The sequence below is a fragment of the Castor canadensis genome, chromosome 9 (genome assembly GCF_047511655.1).
Source record: "Castor canadensis chromosome 9, mCasCan1.hap1v2, whole genome shotgun sequence".
Classification (NCBI taxonomy): domain Eukaryota; kingdom Metazoa; phylum Chordata; class Mammalia; order Rodentia; family Castoridae; genus Castor; species Castor canadensis.
In genome coordinates this window covers 32,009,086-32,019,998 of record NC_133394.1, presented here as the reverse complement: position 1 = coordinate 32,019,998, position 10,913 = coordinate 32,009,086, and positions in this window count along the sequence as shown.

Sequence of the window (10,913 nt, the reverse complement as noted above, 5' to 3'; positions counted from 1 at the left end):
ATTGAAGGACAAATAACTACAGAGCTAAATTTTATCAAATAACCTGAAACTTACCAAAGTGGCAACTTGACAACAAACATGAACTTTGTCATCAAACAGACTTCAATCCTTACCCTCTGATCCCCTAAACAACTGAATGGTATCAAAGAATGAATATCTTCCCTTATTTGTCAACGGGGAACATATCTACCTCATAAAGTTGTAATAAGGACTAAGCTAATAATCAAGCACAAAGTACTTGACATTCACTAGGCACTCAATTAGGGACAGTAATTCCCACTAAGTAAAACCAAGCAAAAATAGTTTTTTCTTTTGAGGTAAGGTCATGTTGTGCAGCTCAGGCTGTCCTGGAACGCATTGGGTAATCCCGACTGGCCTTAAATTTGTGAATCTCCTACCTCAGCCTCCTGAGTGCTGGGGTTATAGACATGGGCCACCATGTCCAGCTCAACAACAATTGTCTCTGAGTTAATCATTAAATATTAAACATAATTTATAATAGGAACAAACTCTATTAGAAAAATCAATCTATCAATGGAACAAGGTTTCTCCTTTTCTTTTCCCTTCCCTAAAATAGAGACTACAGAAGCAAAGGTCCTCTGGCTAGAAATTCCATTGAGCCCTTGCCAGAATGGGCACTTCAAAGTCTAATTTTTGGACATTGGGGAATTGTCAGTGAAGAGTCAATGGCTCCACTATTAGTGCTCTTGCTGATCTAAAGGGACCAGACTGCACTTTGCTCAGACTACACTGAATGACTTACAGACTTGTGGAAACTGCATGGTGGCCTCATGGTGCAATGAGGCAATTAAATCTCCTCTCTTTCTTTTCCCCATGTAGTTTTATGCCACATGTTCCCTAAGATTTAATGTTTATCCTTGGGATATAGGTGTGTGTATATTATATATACATGATAAAATCAATCTATGAGTGAAAAAAAAAAAGTACTCTTCAAACCAGGAAAAATATTACCCAGAAGAACATAGAACATAGAGAATCTAGGCCCACCACACTTGAACTGGGATGCTACAAATTGTTTTATGGTAGATAGATGTGTATAATTTAATATTAGACTCTATTGCCCTAATCCTGAAATTTTAGTGCTTTTTCAGCTGGAGCTTTGGGGTTTGCACAACTGAAAACCAAGTGACACAGACTTGGAGGGCTGATTTTGAAGTTAAAGTTAGATCCAGAGAGCAAAACCTCTAGAGTTGGATTTCTCAAGGGCACTGGTGCATTGCTACAGAAAATGTTTGAGAAGGGCACAAAGGGAGTCAGAGGCAGACATGGGATTTTGGGAAATGAAGACAGGCAGTGAAAAGCATCTATAAGTAGATATTCATATTAGCTGGTGTGGTGGTACATGCTGGCAATCCCAGTACTCAGAAGACTGAGGTGGGAGGATTACAAGTCCAAGGCCAGCCTGTGCCATGTAGTGAGACCCTGTCTAGAAAGAAAGGAAAGCAAGAAAGTAAAAAAGGAAGGAAGGAAGGAATAGAAACAGAGAGAAAGAGTTAATGAAGTGCCTTCCCTTCAACTCTTTAAAATGTTTTTCATTTCTTCACATTTCCTTAACCCCTCTTCAAATCTTTTGATAAAAAATGAAATGGTATTGACAACGGAACCAAATCACAGAATTCATGGGTTGATATGCTATTGCTTAAAAGCAGGATAAGATTTAATTTTAATTTAAAACAAAAGACTGTAGTGGAGAAAAAAAACAAAGCCATGACGTCACCAGTGCTATCCAGACAACTGCTCTGTGTATGTGTGTGTAGCCCCACCTTTCATTTACTATGCTACCCCCCCCATAAAAAATAGCTGGGTTTCCAGGACAATTCCTAGAGTACATCCCCTCACCATGCTTTCTGAATATTGGAGGCTTACATTCTTACAATCTGAATTCTGCTTCTGTAGAAAACAATTTTTCATCATCCCACTGGGCAGCTGTCCTGGAGCTACTGCCATTTGTGGCATGTCATCATATTTTGTGCTTTCCCTCTTTCTGTAGCTCCCAAAGCAGCACTGACATCAGACTGATGTTTGTAGGGAACATAGGGAAATAACAATATTGTTATGGTATGAATATGTGGCATGTTTTGAATGCTTGATGCCCAGCTGGTAGCACTATTTGGGGAGGTTATGAAGGTTTCGGAAGGTGTGGCCTAGCTGGAAGAAGTAAGTCCCTAGTCCCTTCCTTTCTCTCTGCTCCCTCTCTGCCATGAACAAGCTCCTTTCTCATATTCTCCCATTGCCATGATATCTTGTCCAAGACCATTGAACCAACCAACCATGGTCTGAACCATGTGAAGCTGTGAGCCAAAAGAAATCTTTCCCTCTTTAAGTTGTTTTCTTTTTCTGGTATTTATAGCAACAACACAAAGTCTGACTAATATAAATGCACTGCAATACAAACAAACAAGATACTAGGTTTAATGTTGAACTCTGCTTCCCAGTGTTCCCTGTCTAGTCCCACTCATAGAACGTCTCATTGTCTCCTCTTTCATATCTTGATCAAGTCTATTCTGGCATTTCCCCATAGTTTTCTCCACATTCTGGTACTATTGTTGTACCCACCTGCAAGCCAAGGACCAGAAATTCATCCTACTTTATTACATGTAAAAGTATCATTCTTTAGCTACCATCAATAACACCAACAACTACAAATGTTGGTGAGGATGCAGGGGAAAAAGGAACCCTCACACACTGCTGGTGTGTCGCGAGGGCTTATGATTCATTGGAGCACAGAGACAGCACTCAGGAGACTCTTATTTCAGAAAGCAGATTTTTATTCAAACACATTCACATGGCACTTTCCTATGGATCCTAAGGCCTGTCTCTGCTACCCTAGCCAGCCAGTTTACTCAGACCTTCCCCCAAGGCTCGCTCACCCTGCAACACTTTCTCAGCCGATGAGGGGATTGTAGCTATGCCCCAGGGGATCCTCACAGCCACTTCCAGTTTCACGGTTTGCCAGCAACACCCAGTGGTTGTAGGAGAAAGGGGCACTCTCACAACCGGAGGCTGCCTCTACGTCCAAGTCCCAGGATGGACTCTGACAGCGCAGTCTTCAGCAGGGCGGGGAGGCGAGTGAGGTTTTGGGTTCCGGCCTGAGTTTATATACCTGGTGGTGACCTCACCACCCCTGTTATCAGCACTGCCACCTTAGGTTTAACTTGTTTGCCTATCACCGTCACCTTAGGTTTGACTTATTAGCATATCAGCCTGTCATTCTCTGGCTTGGTTTCTTAGTCCTAACACTAGCTAATACTTCTTATTTCAACAATTTTCCATACTTTAACACAATACAATCCATCAGTACAACAGAAATCTTATATGTGTTCCCCACAGTCCACCCTCCTGAGTCCTTGAGGTCCTAGTCTTCAGGGTCTTGGGGATGAGTTCCATGGTAAATGGGAAGAGTTAATTAACATCATGAATTGGAACAATTCCCCTTTTGTGTCCATGCAAAAGCTGCAATAAAAAGCCTTTTCCCAACCAACAGGATGCCAGTGTCCCATATAGCATGCTGCCTAGCATTCATTAGTCCAGTAGTGACACATGCCCAGTCTGTAGTACATGTGGAAATGGACAAGTGTCACCATTGGGCAGAAGTGGGAAACAATGAAGAAGGTGACAAATCCTGTAGTTGGTGGATGTGGATGAATCTCCTCTGCAGCCCAGTTTTGTAAGTATGTCCATGCAGTCTATTGTGTTGATGGGGGAATGGTGTAAACACCACCCCCTGGTCTGCACGCTGACACTGTGTCTTTTGTCAAGTTGTACCAACGTCCAGGTTTCTACTGTAGTATTATGTCATCCTCAAAGTCCACAGCCTTCAGTTGATTGTTAATGATTCTTGCACTGGTGCCCGCTCCTACATCTGATTGGGGTTGTGGAGGTCCAGCGTTGAGTCTGAAGATTGCCTCACGTCCATCGATGAAGGTTCCAAGTGCTGAGTAGTGTAAGGTACCTGCATTGTAAATGATGGCACATGTTGAAGATGAGTTAAAGGTGGGTCCTAGTTCCACTGGTTCAATGGGCTGTCCATCTGGATCACATATGATGGATGGTTGGAGAGGGTTTCTTCTGTGTCTTGAGACGTTGAAGGTGTTCGTTGTCCAGAAAGAGTTGATGGTGTCTCTTGTGTGATTATTTGCTGTGTAACTACAGGGGTGTGGCACATGGGCCTAACTATTTGTGTTTGTTTTGGTGTGTGGGGGATTACATAGTAGTGAATGGAATATACTGTAAACATGATGGTAAAAAGTGTGATGGGCCCGTACGTCTTGTGGTATATAAGCCTGCCAAATATCCCCATGTTAGTCCTACTAGATAGAAGAAAAATAGAGTGAAGAAGAATTCATTCAGCATTACTTATCAGAGCTTATGAAATCTATATCTATCAATAGTAAAAAGCCTTAGGAATAAGAATAGGGGGAGTGTGTATGTGATAGAAAATGTTATGCCTAAGACTTTGAGTTATTTCTGTTTAAGCATTGAGTGTATTGTTTACTGAGTGCCTATGGCGTTGTCCTACTGGATGTTCAGTCCTACAATATGAACAAAAAGTTCATCCTATATTTCTTTTGTAAAGCGTTTTTAACTCTATGGTTTTGTTTTTCCTATATGTGTCAAAGTATTCTTTCCAATTAAGGAATGCAGGGTATTGTTTGAGTGCATGTATCAAGATTGGTTTAAAAATCTCACAGATAGTAATGTCCTCCAATGACGGTTGGATGACTATGGGGTTTTCCGTGCTTGGCTCAACAGAGTAATATTTGGATTCTATTACTAGCAAGAGTGTTTCAGGTTGATTATGGAGCATATAGCCCCAAATTGAACAATATGTGTACACTCATTGTGAGAGGTGCAAACTTATCTAGTATGTAAGGAGGGTGCCTACCGCTTGGTAGCAGCTTCTGCGCCCATAAGTGTTGTGAGGGTTTAGATCATGTTTTAAGGTGTGTTTTAGGAATTCTCTGTATGTATCTTCCTTTTGCCCTCCATTATATATTGCAAGTCTAGCCTTACAAAATCTACACTCATCAGTAGTATGTAATCTTAACATCTTATTAATAATCTAATAAGTATCTATATGCATTGCATATGTGTGGTAAGGTGGTTCCAAGTTACTTCTTTAAAATAATTTCCTCCAAGGGTTTAGGCGTTCCATGTCCAGGAATGGAACCTATTCATATATATACATGATTCATATATATATATGAATACATATGGAGCCTATTCATATATATATATATTATTCATATATTTGTAATCAAGGGCGTGGAAGCTGTGCATTGTTGTGAGCAATTAGTTTCCAAATTGCCGAATCAGCACTTTTCTTTTGAGAATGCCTGCAATATAGGGAAAGTAGTTTTATTGCTATAACCTGTATAAGTATGAGCACGCATAGTGCCATAAATCTCTTAACCACCTAAAGGGGTTCCAAGAGGTGATGCAAGAAATGTCAATTTCAGCAGTCTTATTAACACATCTCCTGCTGAGCAGTGAGAGGGTGTATATCTATGGTGGACGAGTGCCATTGTATCTGTCTCAGCCAAGTACACTGCCTTCCTTATTTCTACCAATTATTTGTCCATGTGCTTAAATTCCTAATGGACTACATCATTCATGCTTGCAAATTGTTTTGCATTTTTATGTACGAAGTCCTTCATAATATCTAATTGTCTATTGGCTTCCTTTGCCACTGCTTCTTCTCTTGCTAAAGTATCTGGAGCTGCTGCTTGTGAAAATGAGAAATAAGGTTGTGCAGACATCATTTTTCTATCCCAAACCTGTCTCAAATATGTAGTACTGTTGAAAATTGGATTTGGCTGATGTCTGAAGGTGACAGTGCTTTTGTATGCATTTTCTAGGATAATTCATCCTTCTGGTCTTTCTTGGGTTCTGTGAACAAAGATATCATGGGTTTTGTCCTGAGCCTAATTATCAATCATTGACATATTTCTGTACTAATACTGTATGGTGTGATTATCACCTGAACATACTAAAAATATATTGTTCCCTAGAGAAGTGGCTGTATCTCTAAGGGGTGTTATTACTAAGCCTAATTCATGTATAGTATGCAACATGGGTTCTGGTGTAATATATATGTTTTGTGTGATAGGTATTGCCCTGTCTCTTGGATAAAAGTATGTAGTATTAACTGATTTATCATCCACTACTAAAAGTGTGGATTGTGGTGTTACAAATTTATCTCGTAACTTTCTTGGGACTGTCATTGTGAAGTGGGCTGAGACTGCATTGTCTAAGAAAATTTGTAAGAGATGTACTTTACAATATCCATCTGCACAACTTGAGTGGTATCTGTCATCTAATACAGTTTTAAAATGCATTGTTTCCCTTCCTTGACCTGTTTGGAATAATATCCTAATTTCATCCATCATGGCATCTAAGGATTATTGGCCTTAAGGCATTCTATTTCATGCTCCTGCAGGATTAATTGTTCTTTAAGCCACTGAAATCTTCCTGCTGCCAATTTGTCAGATTGAAGCTGAGCATTTTTGATGGACTCTGTTTCTGATTGCAAGTGGTGTACTATCTGTGTTAATTGACTCAGACCTCTTGATGAGGCCTCTATTGCCTCAGCCTGGTGTTTTGTAACTTGTTTCAGGTCATCCAGGGCTATGAAAAGTGGTACTGTTAAGGTTGTCATTACAGCAGTTGCTACCATAGCTGCGATGACACCTGCCATAAAGAACTGTAAGGGCTTCCTTTTTGGTGGACTTAGGCCATATGAAAAGGTAGGTAGCTTTAACCCTTTACATTTCATTTCCTTAGGCACATATTATTGAGATTTAATGTAAGCGTAAGCTCTCTTATCCTGGGGTTAGGCAATATTCTTAAGGAAGTGTAAGTCAATGGTAAAGTCATCGGGGGTTCTCTCCAGATGATGTGTCTATGTGTATCAGAAGAATTTTCTGATATCCTTGGTGCGAAGACAACATCTGGTTTCTAATGTATGGAGTAAAATTTAAGTGTCTCATTCCAGCCTCCTCTATATAGTACACATGGTGTGTCTGAGAAGTCTTTTATCCAACATTTTTTAAATGAAGCTTCTAAATGGTATATTGTGTCCCAATCATATCCAGGCATTGAAACTGGTATTCCTTCTGTTGGCGTTGCACTGGATGTATCACTTCTCCATTTGGGTTTGTGTGCTACAAAGTCCACTGTGTGCCATCTTCCTTTCCATGGTAACAGGAAGGAGAATGCATACGAGACACCAAAATGGTGTATTTTAGTTAGTTCCTGTATGTGCATCCCTGCATTGGACCACCACCATAATGTATGGTTGTTGGCTTGTGCTGTTTTATATATACATTTAACATAAGATAAAGGTCTTGTGCAAGCAGATTTCTTGACTTGGTTAGAGGTTATCAAGCCATCTAAGGTGTAGTTAGGTGCCACATAACTACCAATCTCATAGCATGTAATGTTTGTCCAATTTGTCATAGCCCTGATTGGCCCAGGTAGCCATTTATAATTTAACTTTGGAGCATTAAGCATGATAGTTTTAGTAGCTGGTGTTACTAAGTCTAGTGGGATAGGTTGCTCAGCTATGTTAGATTGGTATGGTAGAGCCTGTCTAGGTATATATTGAGCTTCATGTACATATGTTGGAATATCTAACATTGCTTGGGATTGTGCCTATTCTATGTATATTTGAGACTGTGTCTTATTCATTAAGGCATATACTGTTAGATTCATTTTTCCTGCAAAGCGAGAGAACACTGTTCTGGGTGCAGTACTGGTGTCTGCAGGTTGCCCTGTGTGATTAAAGAAGGCAACGTGGAAAGTCTTATTCAGAAAAATGGGTAATGAAAAATTGAAACTGTCCACACCTTCAGTAATATTACCATCCTCTGTTCTGTTATAAAATTTATAGGCTGTTTTGACGCCAAAGTCTATTTCAGCTAATGGAGAATATAGGTTTGGATAAGCTGATGCCGAGATATTGTGAGTTTTTTTTTTTTACATTTGCATCAGAATCAGTGGAAGAATTCAATTTTATCTGATGGAGCGTGGTATCATTGGAAAGATCTTGGTCTGAGAAATTTTGTGCACACAGGAATGACATTATGGCTACTCCTGTGGTATCATTACTCAATTTGGGATGAGCACTCTGTAGAGGCACATTATGTTTGGATACCTCTTCCGGCCTTGGTAAATCCATAGTAGTGTTTATCAATGTAAGAAATCCCAAGACACAATGATAGTGGTCTTGTAATACCAATTCCTGTTTAGTATAACCTTTAATTCCTTCCTGCTGGTGTAGTTTGTCTCTGTAACTGGTCGGTATTTGAGCTGCAAAAGAAGGGTCTGTTGGTGGAAATGGGTGTGGCAGTAATTCAGTCAAAATAATTGGGAATATCCAGTGGTGTACACCCAATGGAGTATGTCCATCCATGTTGGAATATGTGGGAAGGACAGGTTAGTCACCTTGGGTGTAGTAACATAGGAACTGCCATGGTAATAGTGTAAGGCTCCATAATACAGTACATTTGGCAAGTTAGCAACACATACTACTATCCTGGTATCATTTTCCTGCATGAACCATGGGATGCTCTTATTCATAGCTGCTTCTGGGCATATATCCCCATATGACTCATTGGGATAGTCTAGATACAAAGTGTTCCTGCCTTCTGGGGGAGCAAAATTTGGTATAGGTTTTCTAAGTATATCCTGTGGTAATGCTGTGGGAGTACTTGGGGTACTTAAAGTATCACTTCCTTCCTCCTCCCCGTCATCCTTATTCTCACTATCCTCATACTCATAATCCTCACCCTGCTCATTCTCAGTTCCAAATTGTTATTTGATCAATGGGGAAAGGAAGATTTGAGGGAATGATGTCTGTATAGCATCATCACAAGTGCAGACAGGTTCCTCCTCTAAGGTAATCTCAGTGTAAGAACTGGATCCCTTGGTGTTGTTGAATATATAATAAGTTGGAGATTTCCACATTATGGTGTTAAGTTTAATGTCTGCTTTATACGTAGCATAAATGGCCGACTCAGTAGTGGCATTCCTCCATAAAACACTTTCAGCACATGCTGCAGGACTTGATTTAACATGACTGGCTGACGGAAATAGCTTTCTGCCCATAAGGTGGAAATGGAACAAATCCCTGTTTTCAAAGTAGTCATTGCAGTAAGATGGAGCCACCCACTTTCCTCTAGCATAGCAATGTGTATGCAGAGCCCAATAGGAAGGCCTATGCTTTAAAAATGGCTGTATGTCTAAGTATTTCCATGGGACCAAGAAAACTGAGGAGTTAAGTGTAGGGTTAGGGTTGTGTGTGGGTAGTTTCATTATGAAAGTATTTAGTGGGTTTCATGGTGGTTGTAGAACTAGCATCACTGGAGCCAATGATCCAGGATACACAAAGTGTGATCGGTAAATTTCTTGCACACGAGGTTAGTACCATTGGTAGTACTGCTATTGGCATTGCCTGGCATCTCCTTTCATGGCAGAGGGTATAATGGCCAACTACCATAATTCCTACCCAAGCTAGAGTAACTACAGTAATGAGCAAAAGAATGCAGCAGTAAGTAGTATGCATATAATTCAGGCAGCACGATGCTAAAGATGGCATCATGGCACCAGCTTATCTATTTTAGTGATTTTGAGGTCGCCCTTTTTCCCTGTAGTCCACACAGTGTTGGGTGCTCCCAAGCACACAATCACCTGTGAAGAGAGATTATTATTATGATGATCTTTCAAAGTAACTTTGTGTGGTAGGAGTACCTTGTTACCCTGAGTTACCACCCCTGGATTAAAAAGTGGTCTGGGGAAGGCACTTTCAAAGGGTGAGGGTCTACCAGTCCTTAATCTAGAATTGAGCTCCTAACAGGCTATCTCTAAAGCTCTACTCAGTGGCAGATCCTTCAAATACTGCAGTTTCAGTTTCAATAATCCATTATGTCTTTCTATGCTGCCTGCTGCCTGTGGGTTGTATGCTAGGTGGTAATTCCACATAACGTCCATCTCCTGGGCCCATTGCTTGACTATTTGACCAGTAAAATGTGTGCCTTGATCTGCTTGATAATGGCCAGGGGGCCATATCTGGCCCACCAACGCCATAGTGTGTATATGGTGGCCAGAGCGTCAGGTCTCTTATGTGCTTTTGCCAGCATTACACCAGAATGTACTTCTACCATTGTGCATGCATAATCTCCCTTATGTGTTTGCAATGGTCCTGTGAAATCTATCTGTATTATAGCATTAAAGCAATTGGGTTTATACAATTCTGGTGGGGCTCTATACTAAATCTCTGGACTGTCACTGGGGAGTCTGGGCAGTTTTCCACTGCCTGTTTACATTTTGTCCAAGACAGGTCAATATTCCTTAATTGTCCCCAAGTAAATAATGCATGTATGCCACAATGGCCTAATGCCTTATGAAGGTCTCTTAGTTCTTGTATTGATGGGGTACATATCTTGAGTTTTTGTTGTTTTATTTGTTCATTTTGTTCAGTCTTATAATTCCCAAATGTATTTGTTTTAGTCCATTTAGGTTTATCTTGTATTACCCTACTTCTTGGTCCTCTTTTAAGAGTCATCTTCAGTCCTTCTTGTTTATGCACATGCCACGGATCTGCCCAGTTGTCTTTCCTATAGAAGGTCACAGAATGGTCTGTGGACTCTTTCACCTGCCAAGGTGTATTTCTGGTAATCATCAGAGCTGCTAACTTATCTGCCTTTTCATTATGCTGAGATGTTGGATCGCCTTTCCCTGTGTGTGCATCCACGTGTGTCACGTAGATGCTAATAGACTGGGAGAGTTTGTTCATTTTTATCCAATCTTCCTTAGACCATATGTCCTTGCCATTTATCTGCCAGTTGGTATGTTTCCATTTTCCTGACCATATTGCAATACCATTGCACATG